The sequence below is a fragment of the Arachis hypogaea genome, chromosome 18, assembly GCF_003086295.3.
Source record: "Arachis hypogaea cultivar Tifrunner chromosome 18, arahy.Tifrunner.gnm2.J5K5, whole genome shotgun sequence".
Taxonomy (NCBI): domain Eukaryota; kingdom Viridiplantae; phylum Streptophyta; class Magnoliopsida; order Fabales; family Fabaceae; genus Arachis; species Arachis hypogaea.
Genome location: NC_092053.1, coordinates 44,647,221 through 44,670,181, shown reverse-complemented (window position 1 = coordinate 44,670,181; position 22,961 = coordinate 44,647,221). Strand labels below are relative to the sequence as shown.

Genomic DNA, 22,961 nt, shown 5'->3' with positions numbered 1-22,961 from the left:
AGTTTCATTACCAAATAAATTGGCATTCAGCTTCATGATTGCACCAAGGAACTTGGCAACTTGCTCTTCAGTAACATCTTCATTCTCTTCAGAAGAAGAATACTCTTCAGAGCTCATGAATGGCATAAGGAGGTTCAATGGAATCTCTATGGTCTCTAGATGAGTCTCAGATTCCTTTGGTTCCTCAGAAGGAAACTCCTTATTGATCACTGGACGTCCCAGGAGGTCTTCCTCACTGGGATTCACGTCCTCCTCCTCTCTTGTGGGTTCGGCCATGATAGTCAATTCAATGGCCTTGCACTCTCCTTTTGGATTTTCTTCTGTATTGCTTGGGAGAGCACTAGGAGGGGTTTCAGTGATCTTCTTACTCAGCTGGCCCACTTGTGCCTCCAAATTTTTAATGGAGGACCTTATTTCATTCATGAAACTCAGAGTGGCCTTAAATAGATCAGAGACTAAGTTTGCTAAATTAGAGGTATTTTGTTCAGAGTTCTCTGTCTGTTGCTGAGTGGATGATGGAAAAGGCTTGCTATTGCTAAACCTGTTTCTTCCACCATTATTAAAGCCTTGTTGAGGCTTTTGTTGATCCTTCCATGAGAGATTTGGGTGATTTCTCCATGAGGGATTATAGGTGTTTCCATAGGGTTCACCCTTGTAATTCACTTCTGCTATTGCAGGGTTCTCAGGATCATAAGCTTCTTCTTCAGAAGATGCCTCTTGAGTACTGTTGGATGCAGCTTGCATTCCATTCAAACTCTGAAAAATCATATTGACTTGCTGAGTCAATATTTTATTTTGAGCCAATATGGCATTCAGAGTATCAATTTCAAGAACTCCCTTCTTCTGAGGCGTCCCATTACTCACAGGATTCCTCTCAGAAGTGTACATGAACTGGTTATTAGCAACCATGTCAATGAGTTCTTGAGCTTCTGCAGGCGTTTTCTTTAGGTGAATGGATCCACCTGCAGAAGTATCCAATGACATCTTAGCTAATTCAGACAGACCATCATAGAATATATCCAGGATGGTCCATTCTGAAAGCATGTCAGCAGGACACTTTTTGGTCAGTTCCTTGTATCTCTCCCAAGCTTCATAGAGGGATTCACCTTCTTTCTGTCTGAAGGTTTGAACATCCACTCTAAGCTTACTCAGCTTTTGAGGAGGAAAGAACTTGGCTAAGAAAGCCTTGACCAGCTTATCCCAAGAGTTCAGGCTATCCTTAGGTTGAGAGTCCAACCATATTCTAGCTCTGTCTCTTACAGCAAAAGGGAAAAGCATGAGCCTATAGACTTCAGGATCTACTGCATTAGTCTTAATAGTATCACATATCTGCAAGAATTCAGTTAAGAATTGAAAAGGATCTTCAGATGGAAGTCCATGAAACTTGCAGTTCTGCTGCATCAGAGAAACTAATTGAGGTTTCAGCTCAAAGTTGTTTGCTCCAATGGCAGGGATAGAGATGCTTCTTCCATGTAAATTGGAATTAGGTGCAGTAAAGTCACCAAGCATCCTCCTTGCATTATTATTATTTTCGGCTGCCATCTCCTCTTCCTGTTCAAAAATTCCTGTAAGGTTGTCTCTGGATTGTTGTATTTTAGCTTCTCTTAGTTTCCTCTTCAGAGTCCTTTCAGGTTCGGGGTCTGCTTCAACAAGAATGTTCTTGTCCTTGCTCCTGCTCATATGAAAAAGAAGGGAACAAAAAATAATAATAGGGATCCTTTTTACCACAATATAGAGGTTTCCTTGTTGTGAGTAGAAGAAAAGAAGAGTAGAAGAGAAAAGAAAGGAGAATCCAAACAGAAGGGTGAGGAGAGCAGAGATATGAGATGAAGAGAAGTGTTAGCAAATAAATAAATAAATAGAAGGAGATGAGAGGAAGAAGTTTTCGAAAATAAATTTTGAAAAGGGCTTAGTTATTTTCGAAAATTAGATAAGAAATAAAGTTAGAATTAAAATTTGAAACAATTAATTAATTAAAAATAATTTTTGAAAAAGAGGGAGGCATTTTCAAAAATTAAAGAGGGATAGTTAGTTAGTTAGTTTTGAAAGAGATAAGAAACAAACAAAAAGTTAATTAGTTAGTTGAGACAAATTTTGAAAATCAAATTTTAAAAGATAAGAAGATAAGAAGTTAGAAAAGATATTTGAAAAGGATAAGATAAAAAGATATTTTTGAAAAGATATGATTGAAATTAGTTTTGAAAAAGATTTGATTTTTAAAAACACAATTAATGACTTGATTCCCAAGAAATCACAAGATATGATTCTAGAACTTAAAGTTTGAATCTTTCTTAACAAGTAAGTAACAAACTTGAAATTTTTGAATCAAAACATTAATTGTTGATGATATTTTTGAAAATATGATGTAAAATTAAGAAAAAGATTTTTAAAAAATATTTTTAAAATTTTCGAAAATAAATAAGAAAAATGAAAAAGATTTGATTTTTGAAAAAGATAAGATTTTTTTAAATTGAAAATTTGATTTGACTCATAAGAAACAATTGAATTTTAAAAATTTTTGAAAAAGTCAATCCAAATTTTCAAAATTTATGAGAGAAAAAAGGAAAGATATTTTTTTTATTTTTGAATTTTTAATGATGAAAGAGAAAAACAAAAAAAAAATGACTCACAACATGAAAATTATGAATCAAAACACATGATGCATGCAAGAACACTATGAATGTCAAGATGAACACCAAGAACACTTTGAATGTCAAGATGAACATCAAGAACTTATTTTTGAAAAATTTTCAAGAAAAGAAAACATGCAAGACACCAAACTTAGAAAATTTTCATGCATAGACACTATGAATGCAAGAATGCATATGAAAAATACCATACAACACAAAACAATAAAATATGAAGATCAATCAAGAAGGTTTATCAAGAACAACTTGAAGATCATGATGAATGCAATGCATGAATGTGATTTTCGAAAAAAAATGCAAGATGAGTATGCAATTGACACCAAACTTAAAAATTGACTCAAGACTCAAACAAGAAACACAGAATTTTTTAGATTTTATGATTTTATGATTTTTTTTGTATTTCCTTTTAAATTTTTTTCGAAAAACATATAGGAAAAAGAAAATAAGAAATTCAAAATTTTTAATAAGAATCCCAGGAATCTTTCAATGTTGGCCTAAAGCTCCATTCCAAGGGTTGGGCATGGCTTAATAGCCAGCCAAGCTTTAGAAGATACATATTAGTCATACAATAACAAATTTGATTAGCAACAACTAGCTTGCTCTTGTAATGATGACTTAGAAGCCTCAGTCTAAATGAATTAGACATGGCTTTACAGCCAGCCAGGCTTCAACATGCTTCATGAAACACTAGAATTCATTCTTAAAAATTCTGAAATAATTTTCGAAAACAAAAGGAAAAAATATTTTTTTTTTGAAAATAAAACAAAAAGAAAATTACCTAATCTGAGAAACAAGATGAACCGTCAGTTGTCCAAACTCGAACAATCCCCGGCAACGGCGCCAAAAACTTGGTGCACGAAATTGTGATCCCTGGTTATGGCTCCAAAAACTTGGTGCTCTAATCTTAATTCATAATTTGTCACAACTTCGATACAACTAACCAGCAAGTGCACTGGGTTGTCCAAGTAATAAAACCTTACGTGAGTAAGGGTCGATCCCACGGAGATTATTGGTATGAAGCAAGCTATGGTCATCTTGTAAATCTCAGTCAGGCGGATATCAAATGGTTATGGAGTTTTCGAATAATAATAATAAATAAACAGAAAATAAAGATAGAAATACTTATGTAAATTATTGGTGAGAATTTCAGATAAGCGTGTAGAGATGCTTTCGTTCCTCTGAACCTCTACTTTCCTGCTGTCTTCATCTAATCCTTCCTACTCCTTTCCATGGCAAGCTTTATATAGGGCATCACCATTGTCAATGGCTACATCCCATCCTCTCTGTGAAAAAGGTCCAAATGATCTGTCACGGCACGGCTAATCATCTGAGGTTTTCGATCATACTGGAATAGGATTCACCCTCCTTTTGCGTCTGTCACTACGCCCAGCACTCGCGAGTTTGAAGTTCGTCACAGCCATCCCTTCCCATATCCTACTCGGAATACCACAGACAAGGTTTAGACTTTCCGGATCTCAGGAATGGCCATCCATGGCTTCTAACTTATACCACGAAGACACTAATAACTCGGACTCGGTCCCCTGTATTAGATATCCAAGAGATATTCATTCTAGCTTGTTTGCATGTAGAACGGAAGTGTTTGTCAGGCACGCGTTCATAAGTGAGAATGAAGATGAGCATCACATAATCATCACATTCATCATGTTCTTGGGTGCGAATGGATATCTTAGAAGCGGAATAAGTTGAATTGAATAGAAAACAGTAGTACTTTGCATTAAATCATGAGGAACAGCAGAGTTCCACACCTTAATCTATGGAGTGCAGAAACTCTACCGTTGAAAATACATAAGTAAAAGGTTCAGGCATGGCCGAATGGCCAGCCCCCAAACGTGATCAATAGATCAAAAGATAATCCAAAGATGTAAATACAATAGTAAAAAGTCCTATTTATACTAGACTAGTTACTAGGGTTTACAGAAGTAAGTAATTGATGCATAAATCCACTTTCGGGGCCCACTTGGTGTGTGCTTGGGCTAAGCTTGAAGTTTACACGTGCAGAGGCTTCTTTTGGAGTTGAACGCCAAGTTGTAACGTGTTTTTGGCGTTCAACTCTGGTTCGTGACGTGTTTCTGGCGTTTAACTCCAAACTGCAGCGTAGAACTGGCGTTCAACGCCCTTTTGCATTGTCTAAACGCGACTAAAGTATAGACTATTATATATTTCTGGAAAGCCCTGGATGTCTACTTTCCATCGCAATTGAAAGCGTGCCATTTTGAATTCTGTAGCTCCAGAAAATCCACTTTGAATGCAGAGAGGTTAGAATCCAACAGCATCAGCAGTCCTTCTTCAACCTCTGAATCTGATTTTTGCTCAAGTCCCTCAATTTCAGCCAGAAAATACCTGAAATCACAGAAAAACACACAAACTCATAGTAAAGTCCAGAAATGTGAATTTAACATAAAATCTAATAAAAATATCCCTAAAAGTAACTAGATCCTACTAAAAACATACTAAAAACAATGCCAAAAAGCGTATAAATTATCCGCTCATCAGTGATAGACTCCGTACGGTTCGGCCTTCTCTACTCTGTATGGACCTTCCCATCTTGATGTCAACTTGCCTGGCATGAGCCTCAGTCGAGATTTATAAAGGAGGACTAAGTTCCCAGTTTGGAACTCTTTCCTCTTGATGTGCTGATCATGTACAGCCTTCATCTTCTCCTTGTATAGTCTTAAGTTCTCATAAGCTTCTAAGCGAAGGCTTTCCAGTTCCTGCAGTTGCAACTTCCTTTCAGCTCCGGCTTTTTCAATTCCCATGTTGCATTCCTTTACTGCCCAAAAGGCTTTATGCTCTATTTCAACAGGGAGATGACAAGCTTTTCCATAAACTAAGCGGAAAGGACTCATCCCAATGGGTGTTTTGTATGCTGTCCTGTATGCCCAGAGTGCATCTTGTAGCCTGGTGCTCCAGTCTCTTCTATGAGGTTTGACTATCTTCTACAAGATATGCTTTATCTCTCTATTTGACACCTCAGCTTGCCCATTAGTCTGAGGATGGTAGGCTATTGCAACTTTATGAATTATCACATGCTTCTTCATTAATCCTGTTAGTCTCCTGTTACAAAAATGGGTGCCTTGATCGCTCACGATTGCTCGTGGTGATCCAAAGCGACAGATAATATGGTTTCTCACAAAGGAAACAACAATGTTAGCATCATCAGTGCGGGTAGAAATTGCTTCCACCCAATTGGAAACGTAATCCACAAGCTAACAATATATAGAAATAACCATTAGAATTTGGAAATGGACCCATGAAGTCAATGCCCCAAACATCAAAAATTTCACAAAAAAGCATAATTTGTTGAGGCATCTCATCCCTCCTGGATATATTACCAAATTTTTGGCATGGAAAACAAGATCTACAAAATTCAGCAGCGTCCTTAAAAAGAGTAGGCCACCAGAATCCACAGTCTAAGATTTTTCTAGCAGTTCTTTGAGAGCCAAAATGTCCTCCACTCTCAGATGAGTGACAGGCCTCTAAGATGGACTGGAATTCTGATTGAGGCACACACCGTCTAATTACCTGGTCAGCGCCACATCTCCATAAATATGGGTCATCCCATATATAATATTTAGACTCGCTTTTCAGCTTGTCTCTTTGATGCTTAGAAAAGTTCGGAGGGAAGGTGCGGCTAACTAGATAATTAGCTACAGGTGCATAACAAGGGACTATTTCAGATACTGCTTGCAGGTTATCAAATGGGAAATTATCAGCTATAGGAGTGGAGTCATCTGTAATATGTTCAAGGAGACTCAAGTGGTCTCCCACTAAATTCTGGTTACCACTCCTGTCCTTAAATTCCAAATCAAATTCTTGTAATAGCAGTATCCAACGTATAAGCCTTGGTTTGGACTCCTTTTTAGCTAATAAATACTTTAGAGCTGCGTGGTCTGAATACGCTACAACTTTAGTACCAAGTAAATAGGCTCGGAATTTATCCAGAGCAAAAACAGTAGCAAGAAGCTCTTTCTCAGTAGTAGTGTAATTCGATTGAGCGGCATCTAAAGTTTTGGACGCGTAAGCAACAACAAAAGGATCCTTACCTTCACGCTGAGCCAGTGCTGCTCCTACTGCATGGTTGGAAGCATCGCACATTATTTCAAATAGTTGGCTCCAGTCTGGTCCTCTTAGAATTGGGGCTTGAGTCAGTGCGGTCTTCAGCTTATCAAACGCTTGTTTGCAATTTTCACTGAACTCGAAGTCAATATCTTTCTGCAGTAGCCTGGATAAGGGAAGTGCTACCTTACTGAAGTCCTTAATGAACCTCCTGTAAAAACCTGCATGGCCAAGGAAAGAACAGACCTCCCTCACAGAAGAGGGGTAAGGTAAACTAGAAATAACATCCACCTTTGCTGGATCTACAGAAATGCCAGTGTTAGACACAACATGTCCTTGTACAATCCCTTGTTTAACCATAAAGTGACATTTTTCAAAATTCAATACAAGGTTTGTACTGACACATCTATCTAATACTCTAGATAATCCATCTAAGCAAAGGCTAAAAGAATCGCCGTATACACTAAAATCATCCATAAAAACCTCCATACAGTCCTCAATAAGATCAGAGAAAAGACTCATCATTCACCTTTGGAAAGTAGCTGGTGCATTGCACAAGCCAAAGGGCATTCTCTTGTAAGCATAAGTCCCAAAAGGACATGTAAAAGTGGTCTTTTCCTGATCCTCAGGAGCTATATGAATCTGGAAATAACCTGTGTAACCATCTAAAAAATAATAATGCGATTTACCTGACAGGCGATCCAGCATTTGATCAATGAATGGAAGAGGATAGTGATCCTTACGGGTTGCTTGGTTGAGGCGTCTGTAATCAATGCAGACCCTCCAGGCGTTCTGAACTCTGGTTGTCAGGAGCTCTCCATGCTCATTCTTCACTGCAGTGACTCCAGACTTCTTTGGCACCACTTGTACTGGGCTTACCCATTCACTGTCTGAGATGGGATAGATGATGTCTGCCTCTAGTAGTCTGGTCACTTCCTTTTTGACAACTTCTAGGATAGTGGGGTTCAGTCTTCTTTAGGGTTGACGGACAGGTCTTGCTCCTTCTTCTAAAAATATCCTATGCTCACAGACTTGAGGATTGATGCCTACTATGTCTGCCAAACTCCAACCAATTGCCTTCTTGTGCCTCCTCAGCACACCAAGTAGCTGCTCTTCCTGTTGAGAAGTGAGTTCCCTTGCAATAATAACCGGGAACTTCTGCCCGTCTTCAAGGTAAGCATATTTGAGGTGTGGAGGAAGGGATTTTAATTCTAGCTTCTGATCATGTTCAGGCTCTGGGATGTCTGGAGCTGGTAACAGTGGTAAGGCACTGTCATTGTCCTCTGAGAATGTCCCCACTCTTGGACCTTGTCCTGTGTGCTTCTCTTCAAATTCCTCCTGGTGAACTTCAGCCACGGTTTCATCTATAATGTCACACTTGAGGATAGAGTGATCCTCTAGAGGATGCTTCATAACTCCATTCAGATTGAAGATCACTACTTGGCCATCTATCTCAAAAGAGTATGTTCCTGAGAAAGCATCTAATTTAAACTTTGAGGTCTTCAAGAATGGTCTTCCGAGTAGGATTGGTGACGGCTTGTCTGAGTCATTTTGGGGCATTTCCAGGATATAAAAATCAGTAGGGAACGTGAGTCCCTTAATGCCCACTAAGACATCTTCAGCAACTCCAACCACTGTAATAATGCTTTTATATGCTAACACAAAATGAGCTGCCGACCTTTTTAAGGAAGGAAGCCTCAAAACATCATATATAGACAAAGGCATTATACTTACACATGCTCCTAAATCACACATGCATTCAGAAATTATCACACCACCAATAGTATAATTAACCATACAAGGACCTGAGTCACTACACTTTTCAGGTAAACCTCCCATTAAAGCAGATATGGAACTTCCTAAGGGAATAGTTTCTAATTCATTAATTTTGTCTTTATGTATACATAAATCTTTTAGAAACTTTGCATACTTAGGTACCTGTTGAATGACATCAAAAAGGGGAACAGTTACCTCGACCTTTTTGAATATCTCTACCATTTTGGGATCAGGTTCCAGCTGCTTCCTGGGCTTCCTTGCAAGTTGTGGAAATGGAATGGGAGTGGTGTTTTCTGCAGTGTCTGCGCCTTTTAGTGCTTCCTCCTGTGGTTGCACTTCTTCTTCTTCAGCCACGTCCTGTATGTCCTCTTCTTTTTCAACATCTTCTATTTCCACTACCTCTTCAGCTGAGGTGTGTTCTGGTGGGCTTGTCTCCTCCTGGTTCCTCTCCTGCAGTGTGGTTCCGGACCTTAGGGTGATGGCATTAATACCACCCTTGGGATTGGGTAATGGTTGAGAGGGAATTCCACTGGAGCTCAAAGGTTGGTTATTGGAGTTATTCATTGATCCTATCTGGGAGACAAGAGCCTGCAAAGTAGCGATCAGACCATTTAGAGTGGCATTAATGTTATTTTCCATGGTCTGTTGTCTCCGATCAATAGATTGTAGTAAGTCATTATTGGCAGATGTAGAAGGATGGGTAATTTGAGAGGTTTGCTGTAGGGTATTCTGTGGTCCTTGGGATTGCCTTAGGTGAGGTGCTCTGTAAGGCTGATTCTGATTCTGCTGCATGTTGTTGTTGTTATTCCACCTCTGATTTCCCTGATTATCTCTGCCTCCTCTGTTGTTGTTGTCCCTCCAATTCTGGTTAGAATTGTCTTGCCATCCGTGGTTGTAATTGCCACCTTGATTGTACCCTTAGTTGGGGCGGTCATAGAAGTTATGATTGGCTGTCACGGTGTTGTCTTCCTGCTGGAGCTGCGGACATTCGTCAGTATAATGGCTATAATCAGTGCAGATTCCATAAACTCTCTGTGGGACTAACTGTTGGTTTTGCTGTGGTGGAGAAAGTTGAGCTTGCTGAACTTGTTGTTGGTTTAATTGCATCTGCTTCAGCAAGTTAGTCATTTCACAGATACTCTGAGTTAAAGCAGTAGTCTCTCTGCTAGAGGATACTTTTGCAACGGCTTTTGCACGACCTTATTTCTGCCTGTGATTCCTAGTAGATTCAGCTAAGTCACTGATCAATTGCCATGCCTCATCAGTGGTCTTGTACTTTTTCATAGACCCGTTGCTAGCACTCTCCAATGTGATCTTATCTTGGGGCCTCATGACCTGTGTGACATAACCGAGTAACACTATCTTGTCAATCATATGGTGGGGGCAAGCTTCCAGAAGATTATTGAAGCGCTCCCAGTACTCATAAAGAGTTTCAGAGTCATCCTGAACAATCAAGGAAATGTCTTTCCTCAGTTTATCAGTAACTTCAGCTGGAAAGAACTTTTCCAAGAATTCTCTTCTCAGTGTATCCCAGTTGGATACAATTGTTGCTGGTTGAGTGTAGTACCACTCTCTTGCCTTCCCCTCAAGATAAAATGGGAAAGCTTTCATCAAAATTGAAGTTTCATCTGCACCATCACGCCTGACAGTAGAACAGGCAGCTTGAAAATCTCTCAGGTGCTTGATAGGCTCTTGAGCGGGTAAGCCATGAAACTTGGGCATCAAATTGAGCAGTGCGGTCTTTATTTCAAAATCTGTAGCCACCGCTGGGTGATGCGCTTGAAATGGTTGCATTGTAAAATCAGGGGCTCCAGCCTCCTGGATAGTAACTCTCCTGGCTGCTGCCATGTTACCTGCACGTGAAACAACCAAATCAGTAGAACGGGGGCTGTTTCTTTCTCAAGTGACGTTTCAGATCCGCCCTCAGAAAGGACTAACCGACGCCAAGCATGCCTTATTCGTGAAATAGTTCTTTCAATCTCAGGATCGAATATTAGCAAGCTTGGGTCAGGAAGCGAACGTGTCATCTAACGAAAGAAACAAGCAGCTCATAGTAGCAAAATAAAATAAAATACAAATAAATAAATTCCAATTAATAACTGTAGCACTCTATTGTAACTCCCCAGCAACGGCGCCAAAAATTGATGTTGGCGGAAATTGGCAAATTAAGAATGATCATAAAATATGCGTTGCAAGTATAGTTCTCAACCAACCAGAAGTCCGCTTATCAATTTAGAAGGGTGTCACAGAAATTAAAATTAAAATACTGGGAGTATGGATCCCAGGTCGTCTCCCAACGAGTTGCAGAAAAGTGTGCTACTTTATTAATCAGATATTTTCAAAAAGGTTTGAGTTGAATAGCAGAAAATTAATTTAGAGAATTTATATAAATTTAAATAAGAGCCTTGACTGGGAGTTGATTAGCTGGAAGCCCTATTCTTGTTGGAGTACTCTCAATATTAATTGACAATTGAGGGTTATTATGTTTAGTTGTCCCTCATCGAGTAAGGAAAAGTCAAACAAGTTGGAGTGCTGTTTCTATCCACAAGTTCCAATCCACTCTTGGGAGGATTGGTGTTAGTGACTAGAGAGCAATCCAACAATAAACCCAATTACAATCTTTCTCTTGAGTATCCCAACTCAAGGGTTCCTTTCAATCAATTCCCCATCAAGTTAGGGAACTACTCGCTCATTGTATATGAAGAATTCATAACATAAGAAAGGGAATTAAAGAAAGACATGATAAATAATGATCAAAAGATTAATTAAAAATAAAAGTAATTCTTGTATTAATAAATGTTAAAATAATCCAATGGTAAAATTAAGTAAATTAAGGAACATGGAAGAGTAAGAGACAAGTAAAGAGAACGAACTAGAATGTCGAAGTCTTGATGAGGCAATAACTCTTCTCAATATCCCAATGCAAAAACAATGAAAATAACAAATCCTAAAAACTATGAATGTGTAGAGAGAAAACCTAGAGGAGAGGAAAACTAGATCTCCAAACTAAAACTATGCGGAATGAATGTTGTTATTGGTTTCTGCATGTTCTCTGGCTCTAGTCTGCTTTTCTGGGCCGAAAACTGGGTCAAAATAAGGCCCGAAATCGCCCCCAGCGATTCTGCAGATTATGCAGATTGCGCATGTCACGTGGTCGCGTCATCCATGCGGCCGCGTTACTGCGATTTCCTTTCTTTCGCGCGGTCGCGTGATCCATGCGGCTGCGTCGCTTCTCGCTGGTCATCTCCTCAATTTCTTGTGTTTCTTCCATTTTTGCAAGCTCTCTTTCCAATCTCTAACTCATTCATGCCCTATAAAGCCTGAAACACTTAACACACAGATCACGGCATCAAATGGAATAAAAGAGAAATAAAATACATAATTAAAAGTCTCTAGGAAGCAAGTTTTCAATCATGCAATAACTTTAGGAAGGAATTATAAATGCATGCTTATTTAATGAATAGGTGGGTAAAGATCATGATAAAACCACACAATTAAACACAATATAAACCATAAAATAGTGGTTTATCAATCTCTCTTTATTACTTGCTTTCTTTAGTTACTTGTTTGAATTACTTTTCTTGCCATTTATTTTCTTGCTCAATTATCAACCAAACCCCCCTTTACCCCTTCATAGCCAATAATTATTCACTTCATTGCAATTCCTTGTGAGACGACCCGGAGTCTAAATACTTCGGTTAATTCTTATTTGGGGTTTGTACACGTGACAACCAAAATTTAATTTGATGTGAGAGTTGTTTGTTGGTTTGGAGCTATGCTTACAACGAAATTCTTATTTCTACAAGGGAAAATCTAGACTGACAAAAATTTTCGCTATCAAATTAATGGCGCCGTTGCCGGGGAGTTGCAATGGTGTTATGTTATTGGCTATTGTGAATATTGTGAATATGCTTGCTTTTTGCTTATTTGTTAGTTTTTGTTAGCTTCAAGACTTTGTTGCTTATTTTTGTTAGCTTTTGTTTTTGTTTGCTATCATGAATTCTCATCCTCACTTTGGCTATGAGTTTGGCTCAAATTATGTTGTAGGAAATGGGAGCTACAATGAGGATGTGCATCAAGGATGGAACAATCAAAGTTGGGAGGAGCCTCAAAGGATTGATCACCCTTCTTGGCAACAACCCCCTCCGGATTCTTATGGGTATAACTCTCATCCTAATGCATATCAATCTAATGGATGTGGTGACCCTTATTGTGATTGTCAACAACCACCACTATATGCCTATGAACCACCCCCTCAACATGACTTTGAACCACCTTACTCACAAGCCCCATACCACCAAACACCTCATTATGACCCCAACCCTTATCCATCATACCAACCACCTTATGAACCATATGAACCACACATGGAACCACCACCATTCCAACACAATTACTCTCAAGAACCACCTCTATATACACCATCTCCATACCCTTACCAAAATGAACCACCTTCCAACTATAATGCCTTCCCCTCAAATAATGAACCATCTCTTCCACCACCACCCTCCGATGAAGCCCCCATGTCAGAATTGAGAGATCTTGAATCTCATATCTTAAGGCGACAAGAGGAGGATGGAAAGAAGTTTAAAGAGCTAGGAGCCAAGATGGCTATCATAGTGAAAGCCGTTAGCAATATGGCCTCCTCCCGACTAAGCCTAAGCAACCAAGGCACTCCCATTGACGAATGTGGAGAGGCAATCAAGGAGCATAGTGAGGGAGTGAGTTTAGAGCTTCAAGGTGAAGAAGAGGAGTTAAAGCAAGGAGTGCAACAAGAGGAGGAAGTTAAGATAATTGAGCTGGAAGAAGTGGTTAAAGCCTTTGAAGAGGTTGACCAAGAGATGGATTCAATCATTGAAGAATTCTTATGTACAATTGAATCCTCTCCAATCGGGTTTGACATAAAGGGTAAGGAAGAAGATACCTCACCTCCCATACCCTTGGTGAGCAATGAAGAAGAGATTGAATTGGAAGCAAGCCACCAAGAGGAAGAGGTTGAAATTGAAGAAGCTTGTGAAGAGGTGGAAATAATCAAAGAAGAGCACAAGGGAGTGGAACTTGCAAGACCATTGGAGACATCCCTTCCTAAGTCACCATCCAATACAACATTCAAGTGGGTAAAATTTCTATCCCTAAGCTTCACTTTCCCACTTGAATATGGTTTGATTGAAAATGATGGTCAACTTAGAGCTCTTTGTGGAATTAAGAGTAAGAGAGAGTTGTGTAGTGGTTGGAAGCATCACTCTAAGTTCATGATGGTTGCTTTCTCAAAGTTTGATTGCAAGGTTTGGTGTGGAGCTAAATTGTATGGGTCTAAGAAGTTGTTTGGAGGCTTCTTTGAGAATTTCAAGTCTAAACCACCTAATTGGAATCATGATGATCAATTTGAAGATGGGTGTCAAAACAAAGTGTGGGATCCCGGATCGCACAAGGAGAATCAAATTTGGGAGCTCATGGTTTGTGAAGAACTCCATCAAAACTTGAAGATATTAAAATTGAAGAATGGAGCTTATTGGAGACTCAAGCATTGGTGGATGTTCAACGATAGCTTCAAGCACAAGCCACCTTAAGAGGAGCTCCCCATAAGTCCAACTTAAGGACAATAAACAAAGTGCTAGGTGGGAGACACCCCACCATGGTAAATTCTTTTCATTTTTCCCTTTTGTACATATTGGTAAAATAGGTTTGATTTCATGTTTTGTTTTATTTGCTGAGTTCATTTGGTAGTATAATATGTTAAATAAGGTTTTAAGGTGTTTGGGTAGCTGTTTGGAGGTTCGGAATGCTTAGTTTGGTACAAGAACATAGAAAAATTTTGAAAAACAGAGCACCAACCCGCGCGTACGTGCACCTGGCGCGTACGCGCGCCTCAAGCATTTTCGACCATCCACACGGACGAGCCATGTACGTGGACGCGTGGATGCAAAAATCTCACCCCTCCATACATTGACCTGAGAGTTGCGCCTACACTGCGCCAGCACCATGCCTGAGGCACAAAACCACCCGCGCGTGCGCGCACCTAGCGCGTACGCGCCGTTGAAGCTAATCGTGCAATGCGCGCGCACGCACACTGTACGGGTGTGCGCCGATAGCGTCACCTGCCCTCCTGGTACATGTTCCAGAGAGTTATGCCCAGTTTGTGCCTATTCTGTGCCTGCAACTCACGTGTCCACGCCGGTAAAAAAAATTTCCTTTCTTCCATTTTCTTTTATTGCATTTGCCTATTTCCATTCATTGCATTTTAATTTTGTTTTTATAGCTTATTCTTATTTTCTTTTCTAAGTTTCTTATTTTAATAATGGTGTTGAATTCTCTTACTCAATTGTTGAGAATTTCTTGGTTAATCTTGGTGCTTCTTGACTTGTTTGATATTGTTAGGTGATGAAACTTTTAAATCAATGCTTAAGCTTGTATAACTCTTATATTCTTTGTGCATTGATATAAACTTGCATGTCTTTCATGACCCACTCTTTCTTGTTTGAACTTGATGCTCAACATGCTCTTCATGTCATTTGACTTTACTCTTGCATCAAGTGTTAGTTAATATGCCTTAGCTTATATTGTTTTCTCACTTACATGCGTTGCTAACATGTAGTGAGAACCTTACTCTTATTTGGCATTAGCCCCCGCCTATGTTTTATTGCTTTGATATCTTTGTTGTAGGCTTAATTTTCTTTCTTTTTCTTTCCTTTTAGGTTGGCCACCAAGAAAGAAAAGAATGAAAAAGCTTCTAAACGGGGCAACAAACAAGTTCACCCGCACAACCCTTTGAAGAAACTCATCAATTGTAGCAACCCGTCCACTTTACTCTTCTTTGCATGCACCGAGGACGGTGCAAATTTCTAAGTGTGGGGAGGTCGTCCGACCGACCACCATGGGTAACAACTTCCTTTTTCAACACCAAATTCTTAATTTTTATCCTTGTTAGTTAGTTGTTGCATTGCATGATAGGTTGCATGCTAGTTAGAAATTGTACATATTTTACCACTTCTTTTTATGTTAGGACTACTTGGTTAGGGTGATTATTTCTTTTCCAAGAAACTGTTTTTAGGGCACCCAACCAATTTGAAAAAAAAATTGTGTTGAATTTGCTTGAAGAATGTATTTTGGAACATGATTTTTGAGCTAAGAACACAAGCATGTGAGTTTTGAGCCCAATTGTGTGGTTACATCTTATAACCACTTATTTTCATTCTTGTGTGCATTGTTCTCTTTCTATGATTGTGATCTTTGATTTGTTTGATTCTATATGTCCATTATTCCATGTATACATGCATTTATATGATTGAGGCCATCATTCCATTTAGCTCACTTACCCAAATAGCCTACCTCTTAATGTTAGCACATCATTACCCTTAAGTAAAAAACAATAAATGTCCTTAATTTGGATATTTGATTAGCTTAGGCTAGTGAGGGTGTGTATCATTTGGGTATGGGAACCTTGGGACATTGGTTGAAGTAAAAGTGTATTTTGTATTTTTGTTGAAAATCATGGGATTGGGTACATGCTTATGCATTAAATATGTAAAACCATATGCATTGATACGTTTGTATATACTTTAAAAAAAATGTGTGTGAAAAATAATGTAAACAAATATATATATATATATATATATATATATATATAGAAAAAGAAAAAAAAGAGAAAAAGAAATAAAAAGGGGACAAAAAGGCCCCAAAGTAAAGTTCAATAAAAATCAATGCATATGGAATGGGAATTAAAGAAAATGCATGAGTATGTGAAAAGTGGGAATCATGGGTAGCTAGGTTGTGTATTAGAATTGTATAGGTTGTCATATGTGTTTGGTGAGAACTTAGGTTAATCAAAGATTCAAATTTCAAGCTCACTTGACCATATACATCCCTACCTTTACCCTAGCCCCATTACAACCTATGAATAAGTCCTCATGATAAATGTATGCATGCATTGAATAATTGTTGATTGTTAGATGAAAAATAAATCATGGAAAGCATGATTAGAAGAGAATTGAGTGATCAACCCTATACACTAGAGCGACTAGAGCGGATACACTTCCGGTGAGGGTTCGATGCTCAATTCCTTGTTCCGGATTTCATGAGCGTTCCTCTTGCAAGTCTATTTGTACTTTAGTTTGATATTCAAATTGGTAGGATTCATGAATCATCGTATGATCTTAGCCCTACTTGTTCATACATGTTCTTGGAGATTGATTCGCTTTTGACCAAGTAGGTAGAATCATTTTGCATTTAGTGCATTCATATAGATAGGTGCATATAGTTTATTTGCATTGAATAAATGTTCATACCCTTTTTCTTGTCCTTCTTTATTCTTAGCATGGGGACATGCTTGGTTTAAGTGTGGGGAGATTTGATAAACCCCGATTTTGTGGTTTATCTTGTGCTTATTTTGGGGGATTTTATCACCTTTTCCCACATTTATTCAATGAAATAGCATGGTTTTGCAATTCTCCCTTGATTTGTACTTAAATGTGAAAACATACTTTTTAGGCCCTAAAATTGGTGATTTTAATTCACTTTAATTCCATTCGATGCCTTGATGTGTTTGTTGAGTGGTTACAGGTTCATAAGGCAAGTATTAGATGGAAGAAGTGAGAAGAAAAGCATGCAAAGTGGGAAAACTCATAAAGAAATGAAGGAACCGTAAAGCTGTCAAGCCTGACCTCTTTGCATTCAATCGACCATAACTTGAGCAACAGAGGTCCAAATAAGGCGGTTTTAGTTGTGTTGGAAACCTAACATCCGGGGCTTCGAAATGATATAAAATTTGCCATATGTTACTTCGCGCTCAGGGGCGCGCACGCACCATGTACGCGTGCGCGCCAATTCTGCCCGTGGGTCCACTTTAATGAAATCGCCCCAGTGATTTTGCAGCATTTTGGGCCCAATCCAACCCATTTCTGATGCTATTGAACCCAATGGTTGAAGGGGGAATGAAAAAAGTAGCCATGGTTTATTTTTCATCATGTTTTAGGGTAGAATTCTAGAGAGAGAGGCTCTCTCATCTCTCTGGATTTTAGGGTAGTTTAGGTTTAATTTTCTTAAATCCGACTTTTAATTCTTGTTTTAATTTAGTTTCTCCTTTTAATTTCTTGTTGCTACTACTCTATTCTTCTTAGTTCTCTTATCAATTTTACTTTTATGTCTCTTTTTATGTTCATGAGCCCTTTGTTGGATTTGGATCTTTTCTTTAATGAAATTTAATGTTTGATGTTCTTTTATTGATGATTTGAGTTGTTGATTTACTTTTCTTGCAATGGGTAGTTAGTGGATTTTATTATTCTTGCATATTTACCATGCTTTTCCTTTGCACCCACCAAGTGTTTGACAAAATGCTTGGTTGGGCTTTAGAGTAGATTTTGAGCATTCTTGGCTTGGAAAGAGTAATTGGGCAATCTTGAGTCATGAAAATCCAAATTATGTTGGTGATCTAGAGTTATTAGCTAATATTGTTTCCATTGACGCAAATCTTTTGCTAATTTAATTAGTAAGTTGATTAGGACTTTTGGATTGAGATTAGCTAGTCTTATTAGACTTTCTCTCATGGAAGATAATATGATACCTTCTTCCAATGTTGGAGATGACGTAATAAGATAAATTCTTGTTATTATTGTGGTATGATTGATTAGTCTTGTTTGACTTTTTCCCTATTTGTTGGAGTTGACTAAATAAGATGAATTAATCATTGCATGACTAGGATAGAAAGCCTATGATCTCAACACTTGCCATGAATGTCTCTCTTTATTACTTGCTTTTTTTAGTTACTTGTTTGAATTACTTTTCTTGCCATTTATTTTCTTGCCCAATTATCAACCAAACCCCCCTTTACCCCTTCATAGCCAATAATCATTCACTTCATTGCAATTCCTTGTGAGACGACCCGGAGTTTAAATACTTCGGTTAATTCTTATTTGGGGTTTGTACATGTGACAACCAAAATTTAATTTGATGTGAAAGTTGTTTGTTGGTTTAGAGCTATGCTTACAACGAAATTCTTATTTCTACAAGAGAAAATCTAGACCGACCAAGCTATGCTCACCTCTTCACCTTCAACTGGGCATAATTTGAGCTACAGAGATCCAAATGAGTTGATTCTAAAGGCGTTGGAAAGCTAACATCCAAGGCTTTCTAAAAATATATAATACTTTATAGTAGACATTCAATTTGAGGCCCAAACAACTCCATCTTTTTCGCGAGTCAAATGGGTCACTATCCAAAGAGCAAAATCAAGTGGGAGTGGCACTTGGAACCACACGCCAACTTCTTCCTACAGCCCCCAACCTCCAACCAAGCCCACTCCAACTCTCATTCAAGCCACAATTGTCAACCAATCAAGGCCACAAGAAGCATCTAGAATAGTTTATTTTCATTTTATTGTAATTTGCTTTCAATTTCATTTAAGTTTGTAATTTAGGAGAGCTTATATAAAGGCCTTAGTTTCATAGAATTAGAGGATCTTTTGGGCACCAATAATTCTGCTAGAGAGTGGTCTTTGGACTCCCTCTTCTCACCCACACTTCTCTCCTCTTCCACTTTTCTTACTTGGGAATATTTTAGTTATGAATCACTAACTCTTTCCATTGGGAAAGAGAGCTCTATTGCAATTTGATGGATTAATTTGTTTTTTTTTCTTCTTTTTCTCTTCATCTTCTCTTGATTTACTTGAAGGATTTTCGTTCTTCATTCTATCATTCAATTATCTTGGGAAAGAGATTGAATAATCTTGGGTTTTATGTGAGCCTTGGAAGAGGAATCATAAAACCATGCTTGAAAATCCTTCTCACACTTGAATAGATTTGGGTTTGGGTTGGATATAGTGACATTAATCCTACCAATACTTGGATCTAGGAAGGTGTGTGGTATAATCAAGGACTGATGAGTGGATAATTTATACGCTTTTTAGCATTATTTTTAGGTATTTTTAGTATGATTTAGTTAGTTTTTAGTATATAATTATTAGTTTTTAAATAAAAATCACATTTCTGGACTTTACTATGAGTTTGTGTGTTTTTCTGTGATTTCAGGTATTTTCTGGCTGAAATTGAGGGACCTGAGCAAAAATCTGATTTAGAGGCTGAAAAAGGACTGCAGATGCTATTGGATTCTGACCTCCCTGCAATCGAAGTAGATTTTCTAGAGCTACAGAAGCCCAATCGGCGCGCTCTGAATTGCATTGGAAAGTAGACATTCTGGGCTTTCCAGAAATATATAATAGTTCATACTTTGCTCGAAATTTGATTGCCCAAACTGGCGTTCAAAGTCAGCCTAAAATTTCTAGCGTAAAACGCCCAAACTGGCACCAGAATTGGAGTTAAACGCCCAAACTGGCAAGAAAGCTGGCATTTAACTCCAGGAACAGCCTATGCACAAAAAAGCTTCAAAGCTCAGCCCAAGCACACACCAAGTGGGCCCCGGAAGTGGATTTCTGCATCATCTACTTATTTCTGTAAACTCTAGGCTACTAGTTCATTATAAATAGGACCTTTTACTATTGTATTTTCATCTTGGATCATCTTTTATCTTTGATCACTTTGATCTTGGATCATCTATATTTTGAACTTGTATGTTCACGTTTAGAGGATGGCCTCACGGCCATGCCTAAACCTTTCACTTATGTATTTTCTACGGTGGAGTTTCTACACCCCATAGATTAAGGTGTGGACTGTTCTATTCTTCATGAATTAATGCAAGTACTATTGTTTTTCTATTCAATTCATGCCTACTTGTTCTGTAAGATATTCACTCATACTTCAACCCGATGAATGTGATGATCTGTGACACTCATCATTATTCTCACTTATGAACGTGTGCCTGACAAACATCTCCGTTCTATCTGCAATAGCTTGAGTGTGTATCTCTTTGCCTCCTGGTTCACGATGCATGGTTGCCTCTCCTGACAATAGAACAGTCTATTCCGTGAGATCAGAGTTTTCGTGGTATAGGAGAGAACCATTGGCAGCATTCCTGGAATTCGGAAAGTCTAAATCTTGTCTGTGGTATTCCGAGTAGGATCTGGGAAGGGATGACTGTGACTAGCTTTAAACCTGCGAATGTGGGGCGCAAGTGACAGTGCGTAAAAGGACAATGGTCCTATTCCGACGCTAGGGAGAACCGACAGATGATTAGCCATGCGGTGATAGCGCATATGGATTTATTTTCATCCGAGAGGATCATATAGCTTGCCATGGAAGGAAGTAACGCATGGTTGGAAGAAGACAATAGGAAAGCAGAGGTTCAGAAGCAATAAAGCATCTCTAGATGCTTATCTGAAATTCCCACCAATGAATTACATAAGTATTTCTACTTTATTTTATATTTTGTTTATATTTTAATTATCAAAACCCCATAACCATTTGAATCTGCCTGACTGAGATTTACAAGGATGACCATAGCTTGCTTCAAGCCGACAATCTCCGTGGGATCGACCCTTACTCACGTAAGGTTTATTACTTGGACGACCCAGTGCACTTGCTGGTTAGTTGTGCAAAGTTGTGAAATAGAGTTGAGATTACAATTGTGTGTACCAAGTTGTTGGCACCATTGAGATCACAATTTTGTGCACCATGTTTTTGGCGCCGTTACAGGGGATCACAATTTCGTGAACCAAGTTTTTGGCACCGTTGCCGGGGATTGTTCGAGTTTGGACAACTGACGGTTCATCTTGTTACTCAGATTAGGTAATTTTATTTTAATTTTAAGCTTTTTGTTTTTATTATTTTTAATTTCGAAAAAAAATTTTCAAAAAAAAAATAAATTATTCTATGACTTCAGAATTTTTAAGAATGAATTCTTGAGTTTCGGATGATGCTTTTATCATCACAGGAGCTAATTGATTCCCATCAATTTGACTGTTGTATGTAATGTCCTGCTGAAGCTTGGCTAGCCATGTCTAATCTTTTTAGACTGAAGCTTTAAACTAACATTGCATGATTCCTGGAATTCTCATTAAAAATTTTGAAATCCTTATTTTTCTTTTTCCAAATAATTTTCAAAAAATACAAAAAAATTTAATAAAATCATAAAACCAAAAATAATTTTGTGTTTCTTATTTGAGTCTAGTGTCAAATTGTAAGTTTGGTGTCAATTGCATCCTTTTTAATTTTTCTAAAAATTTTCGAAAAATTCATGCATGTGTTCTTCATGATCTTCAAGTTGTTCTTGAAGATCTTCTTTGTTTGATCTTTGCATTTTCATGTTTTGTGTTTTTTCTTATTTTTCATATGCATTTTCAATTTGTTAGTGTCTAAAGTTTGAAAATTTCTAAGTTTGGTGTCTTGCATATTTTTCTTTTCTTAAAAATTTTCAAAAATAAGTCTTGATGTTCATCTTGATCTTCAAAGTATTCTTGGTGTTCATCTTGACATTCAAAGTGTTCTTGAATGCATTAGTTGTTTTGATTCATAATTTCTATGCTTTGTTTCAATTTGGTGTTTTTCTCTCTCTTTACTAAAAATCCAAAAATCAAAAATATATCTTTCCTTGTTTTACTCATAAATTTCAATTTCAAAATTCTATTTTTTCAAATCTTTTTCAAAAATCAAATCTTTTTCATTTACTTTTACATATTTCCGAAATTTTTTTTAATTTGATTTTCAAAATCTTTTTCTTATTCTCACTTCATATTTTCGAAAATCTCACTAACATTTAATGTTTTAATTCAAAATTTTTTCAAGTTGTTACTTGCCTATTAAGAAAGGTTCACTCTTTAAATTTTAAAATCATATCTTTTAGTTTCTTGTTAGTCAAGTAATCAACCTTAATTTCAAAATCAAATCTTTTTAATTTCATTTTTAAATCTATTTCAAAATGATTTTCAATCATATCTTTTTCAAAATCAATTTCAAAATCTTTTCTAACCTCTTATCTTTTCAAAAATTGATTTTCAAATCTTTTTCAATTAACCACTTGACTTTTTGTTTGTTTTGCTATTCCTTATCTTTTTCATAACTACCTAACTAATTTTCTCTCTCTAATTTTTGAAAACTCCTCACCTTTTTTTTCAAAATTCTTTTTAATTAACCAATTGTTTCAAATTTTAATTTTAATTTTATTTCTCTTTTTAATTTTCGAACACTAACTAATAATTAAAATAAAAACAAAAATATTTTCCTTTTATTTTAAATTAAATTCGAATTCTCTCCCCCTCTCTCATCTCCTTCTATTTATTTATCTACTAACATTCCTCTTATACTCATAATTCGAACCCACTCTTCTCCTCTGTGTTCGAATTTTTCTCTTCTCCTTCTTCTATTCTCCTATTCTTCTACTAACATAAAGGAATCTCTATACTATAACATAGAGGATTCCTCTTCTTTTTTTGTTCTCTTCTTTTCATATGAGCAGGAACAAGGATAAGAACATTCTTGTTGAAGCTGACCCTGAACCTGAAAGGATAACCTGAACTCTTGGGATAAGCTGGTCAGTGCTTTTCTGGACAAATTCTTTCCACCTCAAAAGATGAGC

The 22,961-nt window shown here is 37.6% G+C and overlaps 1 non-coding gene across 1 annotated transcript; it reads left to right on the top strand.

The window, feature by feature from the left end:
• Positions 1 to 1,038: 1,038 nt before the first annotated feature.
• LOC112774761 (small nucleolar RNA R71) lies at positions 1,039 to 1,146 on the top strand. Its single transcript, XR_003189223.1, has one exon. It is a non-coding gene; the product is annotated as a small nucleolar RNA R71 (small nucleolar RNA).
• The last annotated feature ends 21,815 nt before the right edge of the window (positions 1,147 to 22,961 follow it).